Raw genomic sequence first — 23,535 nt, forward strand, 5'->3', positions numbered from 1 at the left:
ATAAGTACATTAGGGTCTGAAGTTGACATTAACTCTGAAAATTTGAAAAAGTTAGGTTTGTGACAATATTTTCTACACAGATACTTTCTTCAATAACATTCAAAAAACTCACATTCAAGGATAAAATGGTATTCGTCAGCTATCTGACCCGTATTACAGATATGACAAGTTCTTTCCACTCGTGTCATGGCGGTATCAAACCTGAGACGTAAAATTAGGTAGTGATTGCTTAGAATTAAAAGTAAGAATCCCTGGGTCTCTCGAATGTGACCTTAAAAAACGGAGGTCAAGTGTCGTGGCAGCCGTTGTCATGATAAAGAAACCCCACTGTTGTGTGCAGTCCTGAGCACTAGTCATAAGTCTAAATTTGTGGTACTTCACTTACAGCGAAAATTTCTCAGCGGGACGTAAAACAAACAGCCAACCACTTCTTTAGTGACGCCATATTTGGTGAGGTTCGTAGACGTAGCAATTATTTTCGCTTTAACTTTCGGTCCTGTTTATGCATATGTCCATCTTGGATTTCGATTAAATTTTTACAAAAGTATAGATCCCATGATTGGTGAAAGCTAAATTTTCGGAACCATCTGTGGATGGGATTTCTTAATTCTGAAAACCTATATAATCTAAGAAACTCTTCAAAATATAATTTACCAAAATTTAAAACAAACCGTTACAAGAACAGTTTTATACCCTGGTGTATACTAAACCAAAGGCATACATAAACATACATTGTACTCTGAAAGCTAGTCAGCAGACTTTTAATCCTTATTAATTTGGTTGTTTTGTTTTACTTTATGTACGTCCGTTTATTTATATTTTCCCCAATATTTTTATTATATGTAAATGCTTTTAAAATTATTCTTTGTCTTTTCATGTACATTCTTATCACGTTTATATTTTGCTAATATTCTATCTATCTATCTATATCATATATATCACATATCAAGTATACTTGAGGTAAAATGTGTCATTCAAAAGTTAAAATTTACTGTACAAAATGAAGATGCTTTAAATTACAAAATTAACGTTTCACTTGTTTGTTTGTTTACATAAAAAGACTACAGTCTTTGTTTACATAACACAGAATCAAAGCTAAAATATTGCTATTATCCTTGCATTCAGATGGTCCAAATTTTGGGTCAACATTAAATGAAAAACATTTCTTTCAAAAAACGTGAACCAGTCCCTTTAAATGATAATAATGACTCATTAGATTGTTTTTGGTTGATTTGGACTTTCGGGGGGGGGGGGGGGGGGGGGGGGGGGGGATTGGGACTTTTTTTTTTTGGATGTCAGATTTGGATTATTTTTTTTTATTTGGTTGATCATGACTTTCTTTTTTTTTTTTTTTTTGGTTGATCGGGACTTTTTTTTTTTTAATCAAATTTGAAATTAGGTGTAAAGGTAACAAAACTCTTCATTTCCGGTACTACACTTAGATGCTTTAAACTGACACATTTCCGGTACTACACTTAGATGCTTTAAACTGACACATTTCATGAACTGTACACTAGTTATTCGGAACGGTTTAACTCATGCAATGACAGAGTTTCATCTGAGATATCACGATATTTTTATTCTGCTCTATTTATCTGATCATGATATAGGGCTCACGGTGGGTGTGACCGGTCGACAGAAGATGCTTACTCCTCCTAGATACATGACCCCAGCTCTGGTATATCCAGGGGTCCGTGTTTGCCAAACTCTCTCTTTTGTATTGCTTACAGGAGTTATGAAATTGATCGCTGTTCGTTATCTTCACCTTTATAGGAGTTATGAGATTGATCACTGTTCGTTATCTTCACCTTTATAGGAGTTATGAAATTGATCGCTGTTCGTTATCTTCACCTTTATATGAGTTATTAGATTGATCACTGTTCGTTATCTTCACCTTCATAGGAGTTATAAGATTGATCACTATTCGTTATATTCACCTTTATAGGAGTTATGAGATTGATCACTGTTCGTTATCTTCACCTTTATAGGAGTTATAAGATTGATCACTGTTCGTTATCTTCACCTTTATAGGAGTTATAAGATAGATCACTATTCGTTATATTCACCTTTATAGGAGTTATGAGATTGGTCGCTAATCGTTACCTTCACCTTTATATGAGTTATTAGATTGATCACTGTTCGTTATCTTCACCTTTATATGAGTTATTAGATTGATCACTGTTCGTTATATTCACCTTTATATGAGTTATTAGATTGATCGCTGTTCGTTATATTCACCTTTATATGAGTTATGAGATTGATCACTGTTCGTTATCTTCACCTTTATATGAGTTATGAGATTGATCACTGTTCGTTATCTTCACCTTTCTAGGAGTTATGAGATTGATCACTGTTCGTTATCTTCACCTTTATATGAGTTATAAGATTGATCACTATTCGTTATCTTCACCTTTATATGAGTTATGAGATTGATCACTGTTCGTTATCTTCACCTTTATATGAGTTATGAGATTGATCACTATTCGTTATCTTCACCTTTATATGAGTTATGAGATTGATCACTGTTCGTTATCTTCACCTTTATATGAGTTATGAGATTGATCACTATTCGTTATCTTCACCTTTATATGAGTTATTAGATTGATCACTGTTCGTTATCTTCACCTTGATATGAGTTATGAGATTGATCACTGTTCGTTATCTTCACCTTTATATGAGTTATGAGATTGATCACTATTCGTTATCTTCACCTTTATATGAGTTATTAGATTGATCACTGTTCGTTATCTTCACCTTGATATGAGTTATGAGATTGATCACTATTCGTTATCTTCACCTTGATATGAGTTATTAGATTGATCACTGTTCGTTATATTCACCTTTATAGGAGTTATGAGATTGATCACTGTTCGTTATATTCACCTTTATAGGAGTTATGAGATTGATCACTATTCGTTATCTTCACCTTTATATGAGTTATGAGATTGATCACTGTTCGTTATCTTCACCTTTATCATCTGTTGTTCACTGCATCATCAGCATACAGTGTAATTATACAAAGTAACCACCCAAGCATTTAAGGGAATACGATTGATCACTGTTCGTTATCTTCACCTTTCATTGTTAATGGTCTTTTATTTGATATCAAGTATTGTATTGTATTCCTGGGTAAAATGGGACATTATGGGTCGGTTACCTTTAAACTATATCGTTAGACATGCGAATGAAAAGTGAAGATAACGAACAGTGATCAATTGCATAACTCCTATAAGCAATACAAAATAGAGAGTTAGGCAAACACGGACCCCTGGATACACCAGAGGTGGGATCAGGTGCCTGGGAGGAGTAAGCATCCCCTGTCGATCGGTCACACACGTAACCGTGTAACGGAAGTAATCCGTAGTCAAAATCAGTATGCCAAGAATGTTAATAATTGGTTAATCATCGAACTGTAAATTAGTTAAAGACGTGAATAATTTATCAATCGTTAGGCTGTAAATTCGTTAGACACGTGAATAATTCGTTAATCTTTAGGCTGTAAATTCGTTAGACACATAAATATGTATTTGTTGGATACGAAATAACTCGATTACACACCGCATTATGGGGGAAATGAATGATTAATGATTACAAGCTACTGCCGCTGATACATTACGTTCACATTTGATACGCTGTATATTAAACATTTTTATATACTGTACATTTCAATCACCCTGCAGGTTTTGTCAATGTGGTTCTGCAGCTTGCAGAGTAACACCGAATTGCTTTCAGACGCAGTAACCTACAGTTGGCCTGTGTATTACCATGTTCGCTGAGCTCTGCTGCTAGCGCTACCCTTTCTGTGCTCCAAATGATATTAGCTATATTGCTAATTATCTTGACTTGATGTAATTGATCACGAGTTGTCCTTTCGTGAAGGTCAGGCTATTTACCGTAATATGGCGAGATACAGTTATTTTTAAAAAAAAACCTGACAAACGTAACATTTGCAAAGCTGCCTTATATCACGACTTTAACGGCAACGAACAAGGCTAAATCTTCTGTAAAGAATTTGAAGAAAAGAAACAGCAAAAAATTATTTGGTCCTGATCCACGGCATGCTACGGTACATGAACATACACATCAACATGAAGTTCCATTAATTATTATTTATCAATCAATTTTCCTCACACATTGTGGTAAAATCGTCGTATGGGGGGGGGGGGGGGGGGGCTCAATCAAATATATCCAAATGATTTTGAGTCGTTGGCATACTAGCAATATATATCAATCACGTGATCAGCCTGTTCTTGATAAAACCTGAGGTGTACCGAATCCCTTTCTCTCTCTGCAAACCTCATAAAATAAGTTACCTCTTCGTGACATTAAACAAAATCAAATTTAACGACAGTTGTACTGAAAAGCGATTAGAATATACAGTCAAATCAAAGTTGCTGCTAATTGAACAACTATGTTTTAAAAAACCCAAAAGATTGATCTAACTAGCCTGTACTAGATGCGTTGTAACGAGACTATATACAAAAGTTTCCACTAGCCTGTACTAGACGCGTTGTAACGAGACTATATACAAAAGTTTCCACTAGCCTGTACTAGACGCGTTGTAACGAGACTATATACAAAAGTTTCCACTAGCCTGTACTAGACGCGTTGTAACGAGACTATATACAAAAGTTTCCACTAGCCTGTACTAGACGCGTTGTAACGAGACTATATACAAAAGTTTCCACTAGCCTGTACTAGACGCGTTGTAACGAGACTATATACAAAAGTTTCCACTAGCCTGTACTAGACGCGTTGTAACGAGACTATATACAAAAGTTTCCACTAGCCTGTACTAGACGCGTTGTAACGAGACTATATACAAAAGTTTCCACTAGCCTGTACTAGACGCGTTGTGACGAGACTATATACAAAAGTTTCCACTAGCCTGTACTAGACGCGTTGTGACGAGACTATATACAAAAGTTTCCACTAGCCTGTACTAGACGCGTTGTAACGAGACTATATACAAAAGTTTCCACTAGCCTGTACTAGACGCGTTGTAACGAGACTATATACAAAAGTTTCCACTAGCCTGTACTAGACGCGTTGTAACGAGACTATATACAAAAGTTTCCACTAGCCTGTACTAGACGCGTTGTAACGAGACTATATACAAAAGTTTCCACTAGCCTGTACTAGACGCGTTGTAACGAGACTATATACAAAAGTTTCCACTAGCCTGTACTAGACGCGTTGTAACGAGACTATATACAAAAGTTTCCACTAGCCTGTACTAGACGCGTTGTAACGAGACTATATACAAAAGTTTCCACTAGCCTGTACTAGACGCGTTGTAACGAGACTATATACAAAAGTTTCCACTAGCCTGTACTAGACGCGTTGTAACGAGACTATATACAAAAGTTTCCACTAGCCTGTACTAGACGCGTTGTAACGAGACTATATACAAAAGTTTCCACTAGCCTGTACTAGACGCGTTGTAACGAGACTATATACAAAAGTTTCCGCATTGTAATGTTGTCGTGTTTATCAAATTGACCGGAGGATGCTAGAAATAAAATTTGCCTGATTCTGGGTGATAAGCTACACGCTGTTACAGATTTCATGAAATAAGGTCCGGTCGTGGTATCGTGATACTTAGGGCGATCGCTTCAAAACCGGGAGTTCCGGATTCAATTCGCAATCACGGAAACGCGTCAAACCTAAAACGTTTAAGACAGATAGTGGCTGTTCCTTCTCCAACCGGCCGGCATTAAGTAAAGGTCAAGGGTCTTTCGGGCGGGGCCTTAAAAACGGGAATTCTCGCTATTATCGTGGGTCTTTTTGGATATGACCTCAAAAATGGAATCCATGCTGCTATGACCTTAGCGCCATGCATATATCAAACTTTGCGGCATTTCACCTACAGCTGATGACGTCTCAACAGAAATAAAAGATGCACAACAACAACAAACATCCAGTGATCATGAAAATTACACTAACTTCAAAACAGTGATTGAGTTTGGTATCTATCGAGTTTTGATTACTGGGGGTTGCCAGACCGGCGGTCTTACGCATGAAACGAGCCCATTCGTTATGTTGCTACTTTCGTGCACGATATCCTCCTTGTTTTAAGGAATTCTAGCTTGGCAACGGTTTGATTTCTCCGTTGGGATTCAACTCTAGGAGAATATTATTGTTCTGAAATGGACAGTTTTTCATTAACTATGCATTGCTATATCTTAACAGGAGTTATTCATGAAAGCAGACCGAAAATCAAATGCTGACCTATTTATCGTTTTAGAACCACACCATTGTTTGGATGTTGAAAAGTTCTGGAAAACTGCATGCCGATTAATGATGATATATTGACGAATTACCCTTAAATATGTCGTATATTTTTCTTTTTCATAATTCATTTTTGCCAGACTAATTCTGCAATGAATTCACTCATCCGCAGTGAATAATAACAATCTCGATTCAGGAAAATTACTACATTGTTATACACAAGTTCGATCAAAGCAAACAAACATATGTTGAATATTTGAGATTAAAAGCCATCGATAAAAAATCTTGTTTTTAAAATCACTCAAACTATACGTGATAAAGTGATCCAAAATAAGACTTTGTAGTACATGGATTGCTGATTTTGTTTTTCATGATATGAAAAGGAATTCTTCGAATTTGATTAAGATCGTTTCCGTTTTTTATTAGGCTCCGGCATTAACTTCCTAATAGTAGCTTTTGTGTGGGTTTATTATACGTCGCTATTAAGATCTGTAGAGCTTTAGTAGGTCAGGTTAAAGAAATATCAAATGGTTTACTGATAGACAGTAATTCTGAAAGAAAAAGAATCCCCAAACGGAATGGCAGTCAACACTCAGTAACAAAAATATATCTAAATGTGTCGAATTTGAAAAAAAAATACGGTATACAATATTTCATTCATTTTCCTTGTACACGATAGAAACTGACACACGTGTTCTTCGTTTTCATGAATTACTAAGATATCAAAATCTGTTATGTAACTCACCACTGGGGTGAGGTGTTGGTCACCTGATTTCTATCGAGAAACAACATCAAAGTTAATTGTATGTTAATGACGGGTAGCGAATAGAAGTGGAACTACCTACCTGTTTCTGATCAAAGTTAATTGTATGTTAATGACGGGTAGCGAATAGAAGTGGAACTACCTACCTGTTTCTGATCACAGTTAAATCCACCACAACTTCTGACAAAATATACACGATTTCACAAATTCTCTCGCTGATCCATTAAAGTAAACACACATGCGGGGTAACAAGATTGTGAACATATCCTAAGGCGATGTCCGCAACACAGCTGATATGGTCAATTGCATTTCCTGTTTTCCGTTTCATCAGGGATGTTGTCTTAACCCATAGTCGTTCATGCCGTGAAAAATTTGGGAACAACTACAGGTGCCTATCAAAAATCGTTGCCTTATCGTTTACCTGCAAAAAATACCATGTTATTGGTTATTACTTAAAAGTTCCCATTGGGCTTGAAATTAGCTAAAGGTTATTCGTTGCCCTGACAACAAAGACATCATATAGAAAATGCAGTGCCCGTTACCTTAACCACAAGGAATACACTGCCCAAAGTTTGTTTCCGGGTGCTAATTTGGCCATCGAGGGAATTAGAACTGGTGCAAATGATTAGCACGGGTAAAATGAATAATGAAAGCTAAGTTAAGAATGTAGAGCGTGTATATTTTGCTTTCGTGAAAGGAATGAAGTAAAACGTCATTTTTATAGCTTCACAAACATTTGAATTAGGCCTCTTCAGCATGTTTTTAAAATGAACGCATTTAAAAATTGAATAGGCTCAAGCTCTAAGTGTAACGAGACGTCGACAATGTACAGTAGTTTAAATCCATAATCATTAATTTGCTTTTAATCCCACGCAGATCTCGTCCGTACACATGTGGTCAAATAACATCGCATAATTTTTGCTATCAATTCTAAACCAATAGTTCGTAATACAGATGAAAAATTGCATGAGTCTTTAATTAACATGTACATTATCAACTCGAATATTATTCAACTTCAAGGAAGTCCTTTAGTATGTCTAAAGGAATGTATCAATATTTACAAACTGGATTACTGAATGCATAGTAAATGCGTTTTACTTAAGAAAACATTCTAATTTGCATGCTAATATCTCTGAATGCCAATACAAAATTAAATTCATCACAATTCACACTGTCTGACGCAGGTTGAATCCGAGATAAAATCAACAAGCATTGTCACTGTGAACAAAATAAACACACACTACCTAAAACAATCAGTGTCGACCGCTTGTTTATATTCCTCCTCCAACATTTAAGACGTATTAGTAAACACAAAGCCATTTTAATAGAACTGCACCCTCATTTTATCAACGAGCCTGACTATTGCATAAACATGTCTGTCCACATCTTCATCAACATAACTCTTGTTTCAACGTCTGTTACACAGTGATTAACAATATCTGTAATTCGTTACTGGTGCGCTGGGGAACAGTCATCCACAATCAAAAGGGGTCTTCTTATTATAACAGATGTTGCAATACAGCGTCAGGGTTTTATTATGATTAATAAAGCCTTCGTACAGATTTTTAATTATCTCATCAATTTCTTCATTGGGGACAGTTCATCGTTTGGAATAACCCCAGAGAGACTGTCTTTATTAATGAACAATTTTAAAATATACATATTAAAAACAGTTTATATCGATCTGGGGCACAACAACCTCCGAATTTAAGAATTAATGTTTATGTACTCTCAGTGGGAAACCCGTTGCCTTTTTCGCTTTGGATTCGTGCAGGCAGACCTACTTCTACATGGAGAGAGTAACAGTTCCCACCTTTTTACCATGACACTAAAGAATCATCAGATATATTCCATTAGCACTTACAATTAAAACTGCCATTAGTGAAATGCATTTTACAGGATCTACTCGGCTTTTTTTTTTTATATATACCGAGGCGTATGTTTATTGCGGTAACCAACTCGGTGTTATGTAACAGAAGGCAATCGTTAATTTTACATTGTTAGTCAGGACTGGCGAAAAACAGGCCATTTTATCTTTGATTATTTTTATCATTTTATCTTTTCCCTTTCCGCAAAAGCTATGTAAAATGAAAATTCCATATTTCCTAAAGCCGGATTATTGGTGTCGCCATGCTAATGAATTAAAAATATCTATTTCATTTATTTCCGATTTAATGCGAAGTTTAAAACTTTCAAAATGACACGAAACAGTCAAAAATTTTGGAAGTTGATTTCACAGTATACAGCGTTTTTAGAAATGGCTTTCCCCTTTTGGATCTTTATCGTTTAAACAGGATAAAACCCGAGGAAATAAAGAAATGTTTAGCGATTCAAACTCTGATGCAAACGGAACGCTGTCCAGGAAATATGAAGAGAGGCTCATATCTCCCCCACTATCATGCAGTAGATGTATGGTATTGATCAATTGTTACTGATTAGCGATATCCGGATTATTCAAGGAATAAATGAGGAAGGTCAGCCCTCACCGTGCTTCAGGATTCAAGCCATTAAATGTTGATTATTACCCGGACAAAACACGATGTCAAAGCGAATGTAAAACCGACAATACTCGCATTCATAACACTCAACCAATTGTACGGGGTGTAATCATTGTCAAACGAGTCAAGATATTTACTTTGTCTACATGGTTTTAGAAAACGGAGTAGGTTAATACTACTTCTTTTAGATAATAGATCTAATAAATTAAAAATAGAGATCAAACTTGCATTTCAAGCAGTTTTTTAAAGTCAGACAATGTATCATTGATTGTTTTCTTAATGATTCGATGAAGTGGGTTACTTATAACGCGCCCTTACTAAATTAATCTTAAAGTGGGTTACTCGTAACCCGCCCATACTAAATTAACCTTAAAACGGGTTACTCATACCGCGCCCATACTAAATTAACCTTAAAGCGGGTTACTCATACCGCGTCCAAACTAAATTAATCTTAAAGTGGGTTATTCGTAACGCGCCCAAACTAAATTAACCTTAAAGTGGATTACTCATACCGCGTTCATACTAAATTAACCTTAAAGTGGGTTACTCATACCGCACCCATACTAAATTAACCTTAAAGTGGGTTACTCATACCGCGCCCATACTAAATTAACCTTAAAGTGGGTTACCGGCATTCATAACGCGTCCATACTAAATTAACCTTAAAGTGGGTTATTCATACCGCGCCCATACTAAATTAACCTTAAAGTCTTCCTTTTGACAATACCTTTACGTGGGTACCAACATTGTTGACCCTGTGACCTTGACATTTGACCTACCTTTTGAAAACTTTAACCTTGCTAATAACTTTTGATTGATTGATTGATTAAATATTGTTTAACGTCTCTAACGACGAGAGGGACTCTCGAGAATATTTCACTTATATGGAGACGTCACCACTGCCGGTGAAGGGCTGCAAAATTTAGGCCTATGCTCGGCGCTTATGGCCATTGAGCAGGGAGGGATCTTTATCATGCCACACCTGCTGTGACACGGGACCTCGGTTTTTGCGGTCTAATCCGAAGGACCTTTTGAACAGTAAGTGATAGAGCTTTGATATTCCACGTGAGTATTCCTTGTGACAAGACCTTTCCATGGGTAAATATATACTAAACCTTTTGACCTTGACCTACTTTTTAGGTCACTTGAGTAAACTCTGATGACCTATTGCAATTGGTTTTCGTCCGTCGTAGTCCGTCGTGCGTTAACAATTGAACATTTTTAACTTCTTCTTAATATCTACCAGTCCAATTCTTTTCAAATTTGGTATGAAGCATCATTGGGACAAGGGGGACATAAATTGTACATTTCAGGATTCCTACACCCCTGGGGCCCTAGGGTCGGGGCAATAACTGCCCAAAAATGACCCATTTTCAAAAATCTTCTTCTCAAGAACCACACACATATAAGAAAAACTAAAAGCATAGTAATGTAGAGCAGGAAGGCCTCTACCAAAATTGTAAATTTCATGATCCCCGGGGTAGGGGTTCTGACCCCAAGGCGGGGCCAAACTTGTTATATAGTGTTTATGTGGAAAACACTTAAATAACATCTTCTTTAATGCTATTGATACTAAAATAAAAGTAAATAAATATTTAGAAAGAACAGGTAGTCCTTTACCAAAATTGTAAATTTGATGATCTTAGGGGTAGGGGTTTTGGTATCAGGGTGGGGCCAAAATGGTCAGTTATTAAATGTGTGAACAATAAACATTTTTAACTTCTTGATAACTATCATTCCAATTCCTTTCAAAATTGGTATGAAACATATTTGGAACAAAGGGAACATAAATCGTAAATTTCAGGATTCCTTCACCCCTGGGGTCTATGGGGCAGGGCAAAAACTGCCCCAAAATGACAAATTTTCAAAATCTTCTTCTCAATGACCACACACATGTAAAACTAAATGCATAGTGATGTAGAGCAGGAAGGCCTCTACCAAAATTGTAAATTTGATTTTCCCCAGAGTAAGGGTTTTGACCCCAGGGTGGGGCCAAACTTAGTATATAGAGTATTTATGTGTAAGGTTGCTGATACTGTATAAAATCTAAATGCATACTTAGAAATAGCAGAAAAGGATGTACAAAAAATGGTGAATTTCACAACCCAGGGTTATGACTTTAGGATGAGTCCTAATGTTTGAATTTGTTACACAATTTACAAGACAGCTCACCTTGGATGGCTCTGAATATGATTTGTTAATCATATCTTTGGCCCTTTTTGTTCGCCATCTTTTTGCTTGTTGTACACTTTGGAACAAGTTTCCAAGGTCTGTATTTTAACTAGTCATTGTTTGTTATTTGTGATAATCATGTATGGGGAAAATCAGGACAGATGTGTTGAAATCCTATGTAATTACATTGTATGTATCTACTGATTTTCCCCTGTTTGAACTGGTCAGTACCATATTTATTTGTGAAATTATCTATATGGGGGAAATCAGAAATGATGGGTTGATATATTGTGCAAGATTATGACAGTGTTCGTGGATCGCTGATTTCCCCCCTTCTTTGTATGAACCTTTATCTTCGTCATTTGTTGTCTAAAATAAATGACATATTTCATTCTCATACAGTTTTACAGTGTTGATTTTTAAAGCAAAAACAAGCTTCGGTGAGCTGTCCTTTTGAAAAGGAAATAGTATGAGACATAAAATATCTATTATGTATATAATAACATTTATGGCGAAACTTTTTCCTTATATTATTTATATTAGTTAGTACCGGGTAACCCGTATTGTACCTCTGAACATTAAACCCCGTCGGGAACCCCTATTCAACATTAGCACAGTTTGTATCTGAACCAATGGAAACTTGTGTATAGATCACGTGTCTACTTCTGTTAGAAAGTTTTGATTGTTTGGACTTGTAGAAAGCTGTTGAAATTTGAGAAATCCAGTAACCCACCACCTCCCCATCTTAAATCCCACCTATATATATAAAAATGTAGCTTAATTATTCGTCATCTTATTGTAGCCCTTTTTGTTCGCCATCTTTTTGCTTGTTGTACACTTTGGAACAAGTTTCCAAGGTCTGTATTTTAACTAGTCATTGTTTGTTATTTGTGATAATCATGTATGGGGAAAATCAGGACAGATGTGTTGAAATCCTATGTAATTACATTGTATGTATCTACTGATTTTCCCCTGTTTGAACTGGTCAGTACCATATTTATTTGTGAAATTATCTATATGGGGGAAATCAGAAATGATGGGTTGATATATTGTGCAAGATTATGACAGTGTTCGTGGATCGCTGATTTCCCCCCTTCTTTGTATGAACCTTTATCTTCGTCATTTCAGAAATGATGGGTTGATATATTGTGCAAGATTATGACAGTGTTCGTGGATCGCTGATTTCCCCCCTTCTTTGTATGAACCTTTATCTTCGTCATTTGTTGTCTAAAATAAATGACATATTTCATTCTCATACAGTTTTACAGTGTTGATTTTTAAAGCAAAAACAAGCTTCGGTGAGCTGTCCTCTTGAAAAGGAAATAGTATGAGACATAAATACACCTATTATTTAAAGCCTTTGATCAGTGTATGTTCTTTTGAAGGCAGTGAAGTTTTAAAAACACATCTTGTTTTATACTGTTGCTGAACATTAGAATTTAGCTTAGATATTCAGAACAGGAAATGTTTCCTAGATTTCATAGCCCATGGAAGTAGTGATACTTTTTCACTAGTATTCAGGTGACCGATAAGGCCTGTGGGCCTCTTGTTAAATAAAATGACACTTCTAAATGGTAAATATTAGAGCTTTCATATTGAACATGAACATTTCTTGTGACAAGATCTTTCTACTGGTACCAAAATATTTGTCCTTGTGACCTTAGCCATCTTTGGAATTGACCATTATCGGGGGCATTTGTGTTTCACAAACACATTTTGTTTTTCACAACAAATCACCAGCAATTAGAATGGTGTTCATTCATGTCCTCTCGATGTTTTTGATATCTTTTAGATACATGATTCCATTCTAAAAGTGATGTGATTTGTTATGCATTGCCGTCCTCTCGAGAAAACGGAAAAACAAACATCACCCTGACAAAAATCTGCATAGTCATTACTGGTTTTGAATTGCATTCATCATTGTCACATTTATTTTCAAATTTCAATCTTCACAACTAAAAGAATTCATTTATATGGAAATAAATTTCAAAAGTAAGCCATGAGCAGTACACTCTGAACAGTTAAAAGTTCAAAACGCCTTTAAATTGCTCAAGAAAAGTTTAAATGTAATTTTTGTTAGAATAACGATACTGATACTGGTATCAAATGATTTCAGTCTGTATTAGGAGACAGATCTTGGTGCTCTCTAATGCTTCGGGATTTTCTCTTGAGAGCTTTTTAATCACTGTTAATTTTTAAAATCAAACTATGAATGATCATTTATATCGCTTTTGAATGATTTCTTTCAATATATGTCAAATTGAATATACTAATGAATATGATTTGCGTTATTGTTTACAATTCTATCTCAAGTTCCTGGGTTTTAAAGGCATATCTCTATAATATTGAAATGTAATTGTCTCTCTAGTCAAATATTACAAGTATACATGCAAGCATCTCAGTCTTACAACTCAGGTAACTTTTGCTTTTGTTTATACAAATATATCTCAACTTTTTGACTCTCAAATTATCTCACATGTTTGTCAAGAGTGTCTCTATAACTAAGGTATATTTCATGATCTTCTATCTAAAATATTTCAAAATCTTGATTCTCAAATGTCTCATGTTCTTTTTAAATTATCTAAAATATTTCCAGGTTTTTTGTTGTTTTTTTTTAATCTTTTAAAAAGATTTATCATTATAAATTCTGGAATATAAATCTGACAAATACTAATCTCTCAGATAATAATTAAGTAGTTTGATTTCAGATATGCATCTGTAATTGGTTAAGAAAGAAAAATAGATCCCCACTTTCACATGCAGGTCTATATTCTTGCAATTGTAAATAATATATTGACTTTACTAGACAAATATCATATCATATATATATATATATATATATATATATATATATATATATATATATATTTTCAGTACCTAGTTGTGATTATTTAGTGCTTTATATATATATATATATATATATATATATATATATATATATATATATATATATACAAGTAGAATGGTTGCCAATAAATTCAACTAAAATTAATTTACTTTATTGCAACACTTCCTTACGTACACAGGATATATTTCACAAAATTTCTCTGATATATCCTACAGAATTGGTCATCCTTGTATGTGCACTGATTTAAAATTATTATTTACAAAACATGCTTTTTGTATTGTTAAATCCCCCTGTAATACTTTTTTCTTCAAAGCTATTTTTTGTTAATCTCATCAAAGATGACAATAATGGAATTGTTTGAAAGTCAGTAGCTGAATTCATTCACATTTAAAAGTTAACACACTCTCTCTCTCTCTCTCTCTCTCTCTCTCTCTCTCTTCACATAGATGCCTGTACAATATATGTTGATATGCAAATCAAGTGTTACCGAAGCCCATGCTTTGCTTACAAAGAAAACGCTTTCTTAAATACATGTACGAGATTGCTACGTGTTTAATATATGTGTAAATTTTTCGAATAGAACTATGAATAATTCTTAGAATATTCTTTTTCATTTTATTTTACTATCACAATAACTCTACATAAAATTAGATAATGCAACACCGCAATCACTAATAATCAGTATAGTGAATTATCTGCCCTTTACTGAACTGGTCCCCTGCCATGGGATAGTAGACGCAGAGTTAATAGTTTACTTAACTGGTTCCCTGCCAGGGGATAGTAAACGCAGAGTTAATAGTTTACTGAACTGGTCCCCTGCTAGGGAATAGTAGACGCAGAGTTAATAGTTTACAGAACTGGGTCCCTGCCAGATGCTGATACTACTGCTTACGATAGAAATACAGATGGACAAGTCCGGAAACACAATGCCTACAAGCGCGTGACGTACGTTGAGCGCTTAAAACATAGATGATGACTCGGATCCAAGGAATTATAGACCCGTTACACTGATATGTTGTTTGGGTAAATCGTTCACTTTTGTTCATTCAGGATATGGTCAAGTGATATTTTTAGTTCATTCAAAGGTGCAGTGTACAGAATCATTAAACAATATTTGGACAAATTACCTAAAACAAAACTCAGCGGTATCATTTTGACATTTCGTTCCACAAACCATCGTCTACTATTGGAGACTGGCAGGTGGTTTAATTAGAATACATCATAGTGAAACATTCTGTGTTCTATGTAACGAATCAAAGATTGCTATCAATGAATTTCATAATATCATACTACATATTTTAATTGATTTTGAAAAGGCATTTTACTATTTTGGCTTATTGGTCTCTTGAACAAAATCTTATTACTCAACATTGGTGGAAAATGTTTTAAGGTAAAACTTATACGGTATCAATTTTGATGCACCAGATGCACATTTCGACAAATAATGTCTCTTCAGTGATGCTCAAGCCGAAATTTTGGAAATTCGAAATAACAATAAACTTGTAAGAGCTAAAAGGAAAACTAGAGTGCCAAAAACTGGAGCCAAATGTTAAAACAAAATTGTATAATGGTATTAAGTCAAGAATGTCATGTAATGGCTTACGATACAATATGTTTCTATGTAATGTTGGAGTTAGGCAGGGCGAAACATTATTATCCTTTTTATTTGCTTTATATCTAAATGATTGATTGATTTTTTATGTTTTCCGCCACACTCAACAATTTTTCAGTTATATGGTGGCGCCAATTTTTTGTTGGTGGAAGAGAGAACCCAGATACAATGCACCTGGGAAGAGACCACCGACCTTCCGAAAGTAAACTGGGAAACTTTCTCACTTACCGGCGCGAGCAGGATTCGAACCCGCGCCGACAGAGGTGAGATATATCTAAATGACCTTGATGAAAATGCGTACTGTAATAAAGTCAAACACCTCTCTCGTTTATCTGAGAAATTAGAAACCAATATTTCAACATTGATTTTCTATGTTTCACTATATACAGATGACACTATATTTTGTCGGACACATCAGAATAACTCCACAACCAGCATGATGTTTTATGTTACCATTGTCAAGCATGGCCTCTATCTGTTAATAGTAATGAGACAGAATTTGACGTTTTCAGCAAACTACTACAAATGTATTTAAATATTTGGGCATTGTATTTTGTAAAAAGACCATTTAACCTTAACGATAAAGCCACGAAAGCTATGTATGGTGGTACAGGAAAATATATAAAGCATAATCTTATCTCGTGATTGTAAACTGGATATGTTTGATGAAATTATAAATCCTGTACTACGATATGGATACAAATATGGGCTATTCATAGGTTTTGTAAGTATTTATTGAATCTCAGGCATTCTCTCGTTTAGTGAATTGGAAAGATATCCCATTTCAATTAATGTAAACGTGTGCATAGTTTCTTTTTACGCCTTTAGCAGAGAACTAAGCTTTCATCAAAACCACAGGCAATTGCATCGCTTGGGGTCGAATTTACTATATAAAGAGTAAAGGTATAGAACTCTAAATATAGGGCACCCAAGTTAGCCGATGTAAAAACAATAAATTAATTGATATAAATTTCTACTTTGTATTTTAATTTATTCTGCACATTTTATTTGATAGCTTGTTGCAATGCTCAAACACTCTGTGTAGTGGTATAGTGTCAGGGCCCAGCTAAAAGTCAACCAAAAAATAATAGGCATTTTTCCGAGTTCATTTCTGCATATCTTGGGAAGTGTAGGGAATTTCGGGATGAACTTTGGTAGTAATGTAGATTGATTATGTATGAATAAATTAAAATACAAAATAGAATTTTATATCAATTGATTTATTGTTTTTACATCGGCTAACTTGGGTGCCCTATATTTAGAGTTTTATACCTTTACTCTTTATATAGTAAATTCGACCTCAAGCAATGCAATTGCCTGTGATCAAAACTCTATCATAGTGTGGAAGTCTACAATAGTCCCTGGTTTAATTTCATGAAATAAAAAAATGACGACTGAAGAAGAATCTTGTGTGTGACAACAGAAACAATTTGTGAATGTGCTCAAAAGAGAGGTGTTTCGTGTTCTTTATGACCTACTCCTACAAAGCTGAACTAATGATATACATTATTCATCAATTAATTACAGAATACCTAAAAGCACGCATTGTTTTGAGCAGTATATGTTTACATTATTTTGTCACAAATATTCTTAAATCTTTTTCTTAGTTTAGATCTCATAATGAAAAGAGAAGACAACAAACAGTGATCAGTCTCATTAAAACCCGTAGAGACAGGTAGATGATTTAATTTACCTAGAGAGTGTCACAAAAACGAGATTGGTGATTCATTTCATTATTTATTTAATTACACTTATCCATATATGTAAAACAAACTAGAGAAATAACTACTTCAGATCATCATTACTCAAATTTGATCAACTATTTGAAAAAGCAAAGATAACGAACTGTGACCAATCTCATAATTCCTATAAGCAATACAAAATAGAGAGTTGGGCAAACACGGACCACTGGATACACCAGAGGTAGAATCAGGTGTCAAGGAGTAATCATCCCTTGTTGACCGGTCACACACACCGTGAACCCCCTATCTTGTTAAGGTAATGGAGTAATCTGTAATCCACATCAGTATGTAAAGAACAACCTAACACTTGGTATGAAACACGTCAGACAGTATTCAACCTAGTGATAGGTTGTATTTGAAAATTAAATCGTTATAACGGCCATAGAAAATGCGAAATGCTGACTTTAAACGAGACTGTTGAAAGCCCATTAACATCAATTTATTTTTCAGTAGCTTGCCTTGATTTAAAGACTGATCATACTCAGAACATGCCCTTGTGTATCGAATCAGTTGAAGGACATTGTCACCATATCAAGATACATGTATAGGGTTCACGGCGGGTGTGACCGGTGGACAGAGGATGATTACTCTTCCTAGGCACGTGATCCCACCTTTGATATATCCAGGGGTCCGTGTTTGCCCAACTCTCTATTCTGTATTGCTTATAGGAGTTGTGAGATTGATTACTGTTCTTTATCCTCTCCTTCATGAAGGTAATGATGGAATATTGAAACACAATTATGAAAAGTTGACGATGAGAGACTGGATTTATGACGTTTGTTTGTTAGTTTGCCATTAACATCTATGTCCAATAAAAATACCCAAGTATGAAGCAGATATGGAAAACTTTGTGGTGTCTTTTATATCAAGCTTACCTGGATATATTGAATCAACATATGAATGAAAATGAGTATTGTTAATAGATACAACGCCGTTCATATATCTAAATGTCGAGTTAAAAGGCACAGCACATTTTTTCTCACGTAGATCATGCCTCGTAATAATATAACAACAGGTCAGCTAATAAAGGAACATCACCGAAGACAACGTAGATGTTGTCAATGATTGATTGATTGAATATTGTTTGACGTCCCTTTCGATTTTATTTCACTCATATGGAGACGTCACCATTACCAGTGAAGGGCTGCCAAATTTAGGCCTATGCTCGACGCTTATGACCTTTGAGCAGGGAGGGATCTTCATCGTGCCACACCGGCTTTATTACTTGTGAATAACAATGTCTTCCAAGATATAAAATATTGAAAGACGACAAATTATTCCACTATTCCACAACTAGCACATCCTGATTTGGCTGAATTCAATGAGAGTATCAATCACTTTCAAGATAATGTAAATATTCCAGAACTAGTAATGAAGAGTAGTTACCATATCTTAAATACATTGACGATAAATTAGACATCGGGAAGTGATGAGTTTCAATTCGAATTTTACAAATATTCCTGATGAAATAATGGAATAAACAATTTTGTTATTTGACCAAATGTGTTTGTAATGGTTCTAAACAAGATGGAGATAGAACTCTAATTAAAAACTGAAAGCCAATTATCCCTTCTTAACTATAACGTCCCACGGACTAACTAAGAGGGATGCAAAAAGGTCCTCCAAATTGAAATGATTCTGAAAAAAAATGGTTCTGGACTCAATAGTTTAGTCGATAGGGAAAACACCTTTTGATACCGTATGCTATCTTGTATTTTAGGTTTTGATAAAGCTTCAGAATTTAGGTGCAAATTCTGTATATAGATATTTTTAGCTGTGTCATAATTGACGTTTATGCAACTCCTTTCATCAAATTAAACGCAGGTGCCCGAAAAGGCATTACCCCCTATCTATTTAATTATATGTAACCAGAAGTGATAAAAGAATGAGGTAGATTACATGAAGAATATGCTTTGATTCCAGCTGACTAAGCTTGTAATAACATTGTCTTTGTTTGTAAGGCTAATTATTACAACTGTATTTTAAACGAACTTGGTTTTAATTCCACTTTTTGAACAGTGATCAATCTTGCAACTCCTATAGGCAATACAAAATTGAGAGTTGAACAAACACGGACCCTTGAATATACAAGAGGTGGGATCAGGTGCCCAGGAGGAGTGAACATCCCCTGTCGACCGGTCACACCCGCCGTGTGCCCTATATCTTGATCAGGTAAACATAATTATCCGTAGTCAAAACCGGTGTGCCAAAAACGTCCTAACAATCGGTATAAAAGAAGTCCGACAGCATTTGACCCAATGACACAGTGTAGGTTGTATTGGTAAACTAGATTGTTATAACGACCATTGAAATAGCGAAATACTGACTTTAAACAAGACTGTAGAAACCCCTGCACCATCAAATTGTTTATCAGTAGTCTGCCTCGATTTGAAGACTGATTATGAAAGGCGAAGATAACGAACAGTGATCAATCTCATAACTCCTATAAGCAATATAAATAGTCGGGCATCCTGGACACACCATTCGCAGAACAAACTCTTGCGTATTAAATCAGTTGAGAGGTATAAACAGCATATGCAAGTGACAATGGAACATTGCTTCATAAAGATGGGAAGTTGACGATGGATAAGCTGAAATCATCACGTTTGTCATAAAGGAAAGACGAAGATAACGAACAGTGATCAATCTCATAACTCCAATAAGCAAAACGAAATACAGAGTTGGCAAACACGGACACCTGGATATACCAGAGGTGGGATTAGGTTCCAAGGAGTAGTAAGCATCCCCTGTCGACCGGTCACACCCACCGTTAGCCCTATATCTTTATTAGGTAAATGGAGAAATACGTAGTCAAAATCAGTGTGCCAAGAACGGAATGTTTGTCCCACTCTCTATTTTGTTTTCCTTATAGGAGTTATAGGAGATTGATCACATTCCATTGAGTACAATGAATAAGTATACTGAATAGATACTGAATAGACAAATCAAATGATAACTGTGACATTAAATAACTACATTGAATAACTATATTGATATGAAGCAGAATTAATTCAAAAACTTCTACGTGCGAAGAAAAAATCTCTTGCTGTGGCCTTCATTTCGATGTATCCGTGACGTTTTGTCTATTAACAATAGTAACTTTCATTCATATGTCGATATATCCATGTGAGCTCGAAATAAAGGACACCACAGAGTCGTCCACTTCTGCTTCATACTTAGATATTTTATTGAAAGTAGACATTAACGGCAAACTGACAACTCAACTGTATGACAAACGGGATGATTTCAGCTTCTCCATCGTCAACTTCCAATATTTTTGTAGCAATATTCCATTATCACCTGCATATGGTGTTTATATCTCTCAACTGATTCGATATGCAAGAGCTTGTTCTGCGTATAGTCAGTTTTTAAATCGAGGTAAGCTACTGACAAACAAGTTGGTGGTACAGGGGTTTCAATAGTCTCGATTGAAGTCAGCATTTCGCAAATTCTATGGTCGTTATAACGATCTAGTTCGTCAATACAACCTATCATTAGGTCAAATGCTGTCTGACGTGTTTCATACCGATTGTTAAGCCGTTCTTGGCACACTGATTTTGACTGCGGATAACTCCGTTTACCTGATCAGGATATAGGGCTCACGGCGGGTGTGACCGGTCGACAGGGGATGTTTACTCCTCCTAGGCACCTGATCCCACCTCTGGTGTGTCCAGGGGTCCGTGTTTCCCCAACTATCTAATTTGTATTGCTTGTAGGAGTTATGAGATTGATCACTGTTCGCTATCTTCACCTTTCATTGAATATGCATTAAATAATTGAATAACAAAACTGGAAAAAACTACATGAGTATACCATGCTCTTAACACAAGTATATATAAATACAAAATCTTTGAATCATCCTTTAGAAAAAAAATCGGAGTTAATTGGCAGTATAAAATACGGTGTCACAGGTCATGTAAAGTGATCGAGTTGAGGAGAATCATTGTAGATTTTAAAATACATGTAGAATAAAAATTTCTCATATACATTGTTTGAGCGTGTCCTGAGGCCAGATTAGGTTTAATGCTGTCTGACGAATTTCATAATAATTATTAGGCCGTTCTTAACATGCTAATTTTGACTACGGATTACTCTGTTTACCTGATCAATTGCAAGATATATGTCTAACGGCGGTTGTGATCGGTCAGCAGGGGATGCTTTTCCTCGTAGGTACTTTGTATTTTTATAAGAATTATGAGATTGATCACTGTTCATTATCTTCACTTATTCATTAACACAGTACCATTTTTAAAACTGAGAATGTGAACATGTGTTGACGGCATTGCTTATTTCTATATAAAGTTGATCCGTGTGAACTACGTGTGTTATTCTTTATCACACAACTCAATTCCATGTCGTCTATACCTGACGAGAATTAATCTTAAACTCCATAGCCGAGAATTATGGCATATATTGTAAAACAAAATGTAGATTGCATAATATTTCCTTAAAACTTTGCATAATGTGATTTTGTTTAAAATTTCCATTGGTTAAAATGCCGTTCTACTCGAGGGAGATAAGTTTTCTGTGGTCTACTTTACGTACGAATTAACAATTAACAATTTGACAAGATTTTCAATCTTAAGGTGGCAGGGGACAGTTTCTTTGGTTTTGAAACATGTGGATAGGGGGTATCACCAAAGTCAGATTATGACAGACTAATGAAAAATCATATTTCCCTTTTATGTCAATACTTGTATTTCATATTAGTGTGGTTAATAAATTATGACCCTAAATTACATGTAATCTATAAATACTGGTGCTGGTGCACAAAACATGCTCTGAGCAGGTTCCCCTTTTTTGCTTTGCTTTTCCCTCATTTGGGCTAATCCGCACCACCCCCACACCATCACAGTACCAAACATGGGGATTTAGACACTGTGCACAATCAAGAACCCTATCTGCCCTTCTCAAAAATCTACCTCTCATATGGGGCCATCCACCTTCCCTCACAGCTACAGACCTTTTGCTAGACCCTGCATGTTTTCACCGGAATTTCTTCAGCAACTGACCACGTGTCTTAGTTTCGTATTTGCACTCATCTATATGCTAGGAATCATGGTGACACCTACATGTTGTATATCAACAGTTTTACTAAGCACTCGGCTACATTTGACATGCACCCTAAAATTATTGTATACATTTTTACACATGTAATATCATTTCAAATACGGGGTAATTCCAATTTTTGAAAAAGTTGACCGGGCCTATAGTGCGAAACTGTCCCCTGCTACCTAAACGAAATGACAATTTTTTTTATTTTTTTTTTTTTTTGGCAATTAATGGAATTGACACAAAACTATTGCAATGTATTCATAAGATATCATTATTCAGAGAAATTATCTCATTTTTGCATAAAAACAAAAACATTCGTTGTTCTTTATTTTGTTTGTTTGTGTTTTGTGAATTTTCTATTTTTGGTTGGGCTAATACTACAGTTTTGTAGTCGCACAAAGCTAAGAATTGCATAAAAATAATAAGACCTGTCCACAAAATGAAGTTCAGAAGTTTTTTTTAACAGCATATAAGGTGTAATAAATGATTGTAGTGCTACTATTTTTGTTTGTATATCATCAGTGACATTTGAAAACTTTGCTAATCTTAAGAAAGAATTGGGCAGTAACACTAGATTACACCGTATGTTGCTAATAGTCACTCTTACTGTAAAG

General features: G+C 35.3%; 1 protein-coding gene across 6 annotated transcripts in view; it reads right to left on the reverse strand.

Annotated features, from left to right (window-relative positions):
• LOC125649280 (small conductance calcium-activated potassium channel protein 2-like) overlaps positions 1-23,535 on the reverse strand; it is a 104,339-nt gene that overhangs the window by 64,550 nt on the left and 16,254 nt on the right. For 3 of the 6 annotated variants that reach the window (XM_048876704.2, XM_048876709.2, XM_056165812.1), the window contains exon 2: positions 7,141-7,415. The gene's annotated coding sequence lies outside the window, so the exon portion shown is untranslated. Of the gene's footprint in view, positions 1-7,140; positions 7,416-7,536; positions 8,405-23,535 lie in introns of those variants that run through there. The other 3 variants (XM_048876705.2, XM_056165813.1, XM_056165811.1) reach the window with 3 other exon arrangements.

This window comes from Ostrea edulis, chromosome 5, assembly GCF_947568905.1.
Source record: "Ostrea edulis chromosome 5, xbOstEdul1.1, whole genome shotgun sequence".
Lineage (NCBI taxonomy): Eukaryota > Metazoa > Mollusca > Bivalvia > Ostreida > Ostreidae > Ostrea > Ostrea edulis.